The sequence below is a fragment of the Sapajus apella genome, unplaced genomic scaffold (assembly GCF_009761245.1).
Source record: "Sapajus apella isolate SASKATOON/1434 unplaced genomic scaffold, GSC_monkey_1.0 scaffold75, whole genome shotgun sequence".
Classification (NCBI taxonomy): Eukaryota; Metazoa; Chordata; class Mammalia; order Primates; family Cebidae; genus Sapajus; species Sapajus apella.
This window is the reverse complement of record NW_022437015.1, coordinates 2,858,077-2,864,171: the sequence shown is the minus strand read 5'-3', so window position 1 is coordinate 2,864,171 and position 6,095 is coordinate 2,858,077. Positions and strand designations below refer to the sequence as shown.

The window sequence follows — 6,095 nt, the reverse complement described above, 5'->3', positions numbered from 1 at the left end:
CCCAAAGCATGCACAAGTTTTAACAGTCAAATTAACCAAGCAGAAGAAAGGATATCAGAGGTTAAAGATCAACTCAATGAAATAAAACAAAAAGGCAAGATTAGAGAAAAAAGGGTAAAAAGGAATGAACAAAGTCTCCAAGAAATGTGATACTATGTCAAAAGACCTAATCTACGTTTGATAGGTGTACCTGAATCTGACGAAGAGAATGAATCCAAGCTGGAAAATATTCTTCAGGATATTATCCAGGGAAACTTCCTCAACCTAGCAATGCAGGCCAATATTCAAGTACAGGAAATACAGAGAACACCACAAAGATATTCCTCAAGAAGAGCAACCCCAAGGCACACAATCGTCAGATTCACCAGGGTTGAAATGAAGGAGAAAATGCTAAGGGCAGCCAGAGAGAAAGGTCTGGTTACCCACAAAGGGAAGCCCATCAGACTCACAGCAGATCTCTCAGCAGAAGCCCTACAAGCCAGAAGAGAGTGGGGGCCAATATTCAACATCCTTAAAGAAAAGAACTTTCAACCCAGAATTTCATATCCAGCCAAACTAAGCTTCATAAGTGAAGGAAAAATAAAATCCTTTGTGAACAAGCAAGTACTCAGAGATTTCATCACCACCAGGCCTGCTTTACAAGAGTTCCTGAAAGAAGCACTACACATAGAAAGGAACAAACAGTACCACCCACTCTAAAAACATACCAAAAGGTAAACAGCATCAACATAATGAAGAATCTGCATCAACTAATGGGCAAAACAGCCAGCTAGCTTTAAATGGCAGTATCAAATACACACATAACAATATTAACCCTAAATGTAAATGGACTAAATGCCCCAATCAAAAGACACAGACTGACAAATTGGATAAAAAGTGCCTCCATTCTTAAAAGGCTTCTAGCTTAGTTGGGGAGATAGCAAATATGGTCAGGTAATTTTTAAATCAAAACTAGAGAAATTTGTAACTGTAACATGGAATGTGAAAACTGGACTTTGAATGCTTTAGGACTAAATGTTATAGTCTTATAAAGTTGCTCTATTCCTACTGAAGATTAGCCATGAATTCTGATGTGGACGAGCTCATGACTTTAGCTAGGCATCCTATTGTCTAGCAGAAGTTTATGCAATAAAGGAAATGTTTGATAATCTGTGCCATCCAATAAGATAGCCATTAACTACACATGACCTTTGAGCCTCTAAAACGTGATTAGTGCAACTGAGAAATTAAATGTTTAATTTAATTTATATTAAATTAAAATAATCACAAAAAAAAGATAGCATCATAGCTCATTAGGGAAGTGCAAAATAAAATCAAATTAAGACACTACTATACGCCTTTCAGAATTGCTAAAATAAAACAACTGATAATACAACATGCTGGTGAATATATGGAAAAACTGGAGCAAAACTCATATGTTTCTGGTGGAAATACAAAACAAGATAGTCACTTTAGAAAACAATTTTCGAAAAAAAAAAAGAAAGTTAAATTTTTATTTTAGATTAGTCTGGCACCGAGGTGCATGCCTGTAGTCTCAGATACTTGGTAGGGTAGTCTGAGGTGGAAGGGTGGCTTGAGGTGAGGAGTTTGAGGCTGCACTGAGCTATGATTACATCACTGCATTACAGCCTGGGCAAAAGAGCAAGACTTCCATTCTCTCTCCCTCTCTCTCTCCCTCTTTCTCTCTTTCTTTCTTTTGTTTCTCTCTTTCTCACTTTCTCTCTCTCTCTCTCTCTCTCTCTTTCTTTCTCCTTTCTTTCTTTCCTTCCTTCATTTCTTCCTTTCTTTCTTTCTTAAAAAAAAAAGTTATTTAGGGCATCTGGTATAAAAAATTTCTAAGCAACAAAGCATTCAAAATGTTGCCTGGCTGCTCCTAACAGTGTACAGTCATATGCATTAACAAAGAAATTGTTTGAAACTGGAACTTATGTTTAAAAGGGAAGTTGAGGGTAACAGTTTTAAAAAATTTGCAGCCTGACTTTATGGTAGAAAAGAAAAACCCAGGGTGTGTTGCACTGCCGGAGGCTGGGCAGGTCGCAGCGCTGCTCGGCGCTGGACCCTACCTGGCAGGCGTATGCCACGCACACCTGGCCCGGTGTGGCTGCCCTCAACAGAATTGCATCGCTGACCCTCACCCGCTTACTGTCACCAGCCGCTGGACTGGCTGGGACTGGCTCGGCGTAGGGCACTGCTCCCCGGTGCATTGCTCCTCCACGCTGTAGCCCACAGCCGCCCGCCTCTGGCCGTGCCCCTCCCGCGTGGAGCCGGCTGTCCGTCAGCGCCCACTGCCCCGTGGCAGCGGCGGAGCTGGGCAGTGCGCAGCGGCCAAGTGTGCTCACGCTTCGGGCCCTCTGGCTTTCCCTCCTTAGGGCAGCCCGTGCCCCGGTGCAAGGGAGCGGTCCTTACCGAGAGGTGCCCTGTCCCGCGGTGCGATAAGCTGCTTTGGCTTTGGGCAGAGCATAGAGGTGGAAATCCTTCTGAAGGATGTGGAGAGTAGGCAGCGGGCCAAGCACAAGATGGAGGGTGGGAAGAAGGAGAAATATTTCCTCTTCTACGACGGAGAGACGGTCTCAGGGAAGGTGAACCTTGTGCTCAAGAACTCCAATAAGCGACTGGAGCACGAGGGCATCAAGATAGAGTTCATCGGGCAGATCGCTATTTCCTTCGAGTTACCATCAGCCGCCGCCTCAATGACGTTGTCAGAGAGGTGGACATTGTAGTTCACACACTCAGCCAATACCCAGAGCTGAACTCTTCCATCAAGATGGAGGTTAGCACTGAGGACTGTCTGCACATTGAATTTGAGTATAATAAATCCAAATACCACTTGAAAGATGTCATTGTAGGGAAGATATACTTTATGCTGGTGAGAATCAAAATCAAGCACATGGAGATAGACATCATCAAGCGGGAAATGATGGGTACAGGCCCCAACGTGTATCACAAGAAGGACACAATAGCCAAGTATGAGATCAAGGATGGGGCACCAGTGAGAGGAGAGTCCATCCAGATCCGGCTCTTCCTGGCAGGGTAGGAGCTCACGCCCACCATACGGGACATCAACAAGAAGTTCTCTGTGTGCTATTGCCTCAACCTGGTGCTGATAGACGAGGAGCGGGGCTACTTCAAGCAGCAGGAAGTGGTGTTGTGGCGGAAGGGTGACATCGTACGGAAGAGCATGTCCCACCAGGCGACCATCGCCTCACAGCGCTTCGAGGGCACCACCTCCCTGGGTGAGGTGTGGAACCCCAGCCAGCTATCTGACAACAGCTGCAGGCAGTAGGTCCCCAGGGCCAAGAAGCTGCTGGGCGTCCACCCAGCACCCCCATCTACCAACACCAGCGTCTGGTGGTGGGAGTGGACCTTGTGAGGCTCAGTTGACCTGTTACTTGCAACCTGAAAACAAATCATGTTTTTGACTTAAATTATTTTCTCCGGAGAACCCAAGGGACTTGGGGTGGGAAGCAGTCTCTCCTTGGGATTCTGCGGCCGATGTGGGATAGGAGAGGTAGCATCCTGGAAGTCAGCCTATCTGTAGAACATGAGCCTTCTGTCAAGGCCTTCCTCACAGGGCTGCCTTGTGTCTTACAGGAGGGAGAGTAGAGAGCACACATCCTTGGCTCCTGGCTCTCCAAGCTTCCTGATACAGGATCTGAGCATGTCCCTAGGATTCTGAGCTGCCAATAGGGCCCTGGGTGATCATGTCTTGTACTCCTCTCTATTGTCCCTGAGGTAGTGGCAGGAGTGGGGCCAGCCCCCACTAAATGGCAGGGGGAAGACTCATGATTGGGAAGCTACCTCTTTGGGAATCTTGGATGTCATGATCTCAAGTTCCCACAGGCCACCTCCTTCTGGCCCCTCACTGCTGGGACCCAAGTACCTCCCTTCTCCATCCTCTCTGGATTGTCAGTAATGTCCTGAAACAGAAGCCTGTGGAATGGCCTTGGGCACAGAGAAGCCCTGGGGTCAGTGTCATGCATGGATGGTGGCAGTGTTGAACCCAGGAAGCTGAGCCCAGTCAACCAAGAAAGATCAGAGCATGGCAACTGCCTGCCTTCACATGGCTCCACTTTGTAACCCCCAGGTCTGGGCTGTTCTAGGTATTGCTCCATGTGTCCCAATAAGCCCTTAGCAAGAGGGCCTGTTTCCCTTTAGAAGCAATCCCAGAAAGGGGCCTTGATCCCTCCACCTTCCTGATAGTGGACCCTCATCTCTCCTCGCCCTCCATTTCATTTCTGGGAATTGGGGCTTAGTTTTGAACCCTTAGCAAGGCTGTCCTTACTAATGCCCAAGCCCCTTTACCTTTCTTCCTACAGGTTATGCAGGGGAGACCAGGCCTTCTGCAGTAGACTGCTGCCACACTTCTGAATCATTCTGGTTGCCAAATAATGTCATCTTCACCAGTTGATTGACCCAAGTTTAGGACGATTGGTATTAAAATACACATATACAAAAATTCTTGAGAATATTCTTGTTATGCTGGAGAGGAAGGAAGGCACTTCTCCCTCTATGGCTGTGCTCTGGGGCCTAAGTTGTTTACTGTCCTTTTTCTGCCTCTCCTGGAAGTGACAGGCATTACTCTCCTATTGGCTTCCCTCCCCTTTATAGAAAGACCAAGCAGGCCTCACTGGCCAACAAGTAGAGTATTTGGCGGTCTGAGTTCTCAGTAATTTGGAAAGTTAAGGGGTTGGTTCCTGTGTTGCCTTTCAGTTAGTGTGGGAAAGACAGACTCCTGTTTTCCTAAGATCAGTGCAGTCTCAGGCCTTTGGCAGGGCTCATGGATCAGAACTGAGACTGGAGGGAGAGGCATTTGGGGTAGCCTGGGTGACTAGGGGCAGCAAAACCAAGGAAGGTAAGGTTGTTTCCTCCATGCAGGGTCCTGTGTTCAGGTGCGACACACAATCCTCATGGGAACAGGATCACCCATGCACTGCCCTTGATGATCAAGGTTGGGGCTTAAGTGGATGAGGGAGGCAGGTTCTGGGTTCCTTGCCTTTTCAGAGCATGAGGTCAAGCTCTGGATGCCTCCTTTTTCTAGTTGGCATTCTAACTAGATAACTAGAAGCATTTGTCAGTTCCTTTGCCTCCCACCTGACAACATATGTTCATTTTCCAACCTTCCTAACATCTTAAACCTTTCTTCTGGGAGAACTAGAAGATAGATTTTGCTTTGATTCTCTCAGGCGCTGTGCATGAGCCAGCTCTTCTGTTTTCTCTTACTCTACCCACATTCTTGCCTTCTCTATCCAACTGTGAAAGTGAGGGGAGGCTCCTGTCCCTCTCTCTTAAGGTCCCCAAACCTGGGAGTGCATAGGTACTAAATCAAGCAGTGCAACTTGTAATTAAGCAGCTGCAGTGTTTACATGTTTCTTAATGTGTCATCTTTTCAATGGCTGTATTTTAAAAGAGCATTTGTTTTAATGGTCTCTCTGATCAAAGGAAGCCCCTGTGGCTTTGGAGGCACAAAAAAAAAAAAAAAGAAAGAAAAGCAAAACCCATTTTCTAGAAAGAAATTCAAGCCAGCTGCAGAAAATTGCACAAGAGAAGCCAAATGTTAATAGCCAAGACAATGAAGAAAATGTCTCCAGGGTCTGTCAGAGACCTTCATGGCAGCCCCTCCAATCACTGGCCAGGAGGTCTAGGATAAAAAAATAGGTTAGTGTGCCAGGCTTAGGGTCCAGCTTCTCTGTGCAGCCTTGGGACATGGTACCCTGCATCCCAGCAGCTCCAGTTCCAGCTCTGACTAAAAGGGGCCAAGGTACAGCTAGGGCCATTACTTCAGAGGGTGCAAGCCCCAAGATTTGGCAGCTTCCATGTGGTGTTGAGCCTGTAGGTTCACAGAAGCCATGACTTTGAAAGCCTTTACCTAGATTTCTGAGGATTTATGAAAACACCTATCGAGGCCGAAGTCTGTTGCAGGGGTGACACCCTCATGGAGAACCTCTACTTGGGCAGTGCAAGAGAAGAAATGTGGGATTGGAGTCCCCACACAGATTTCCCAATAGGGCAGTGTGTAGTGGAGCTGTGAGAAGAGGGACACCATCCTCCAGACCCCAGAATGGTAGATCCACTGACAGCTTGCACCATGCACCTAC

General features: G+C 46.9%; 1 pseudogene across 1 annotated transcript; it reads left to right on the top strand.

Annotated features, from left to right (window-relative positions):
* The first annotated feature begins 1,982 nt into the window (after positions 1 to 1,982).
* Positions 1,983 to 5,463, top strand: LOC116532308 (annotated as a pseudogene). Its single transcript, XR_004260819.1, has 2 exons — positions 1,983 to 2,198; positions 2,370 to 5,463. The product of XR_004260819.1 is annotated as a vacuolar protein sorting-associated protein 26B pseudogene (transcript).
* Positions 5,464 to 6,095: the final 632 nt, after the last annotated feature.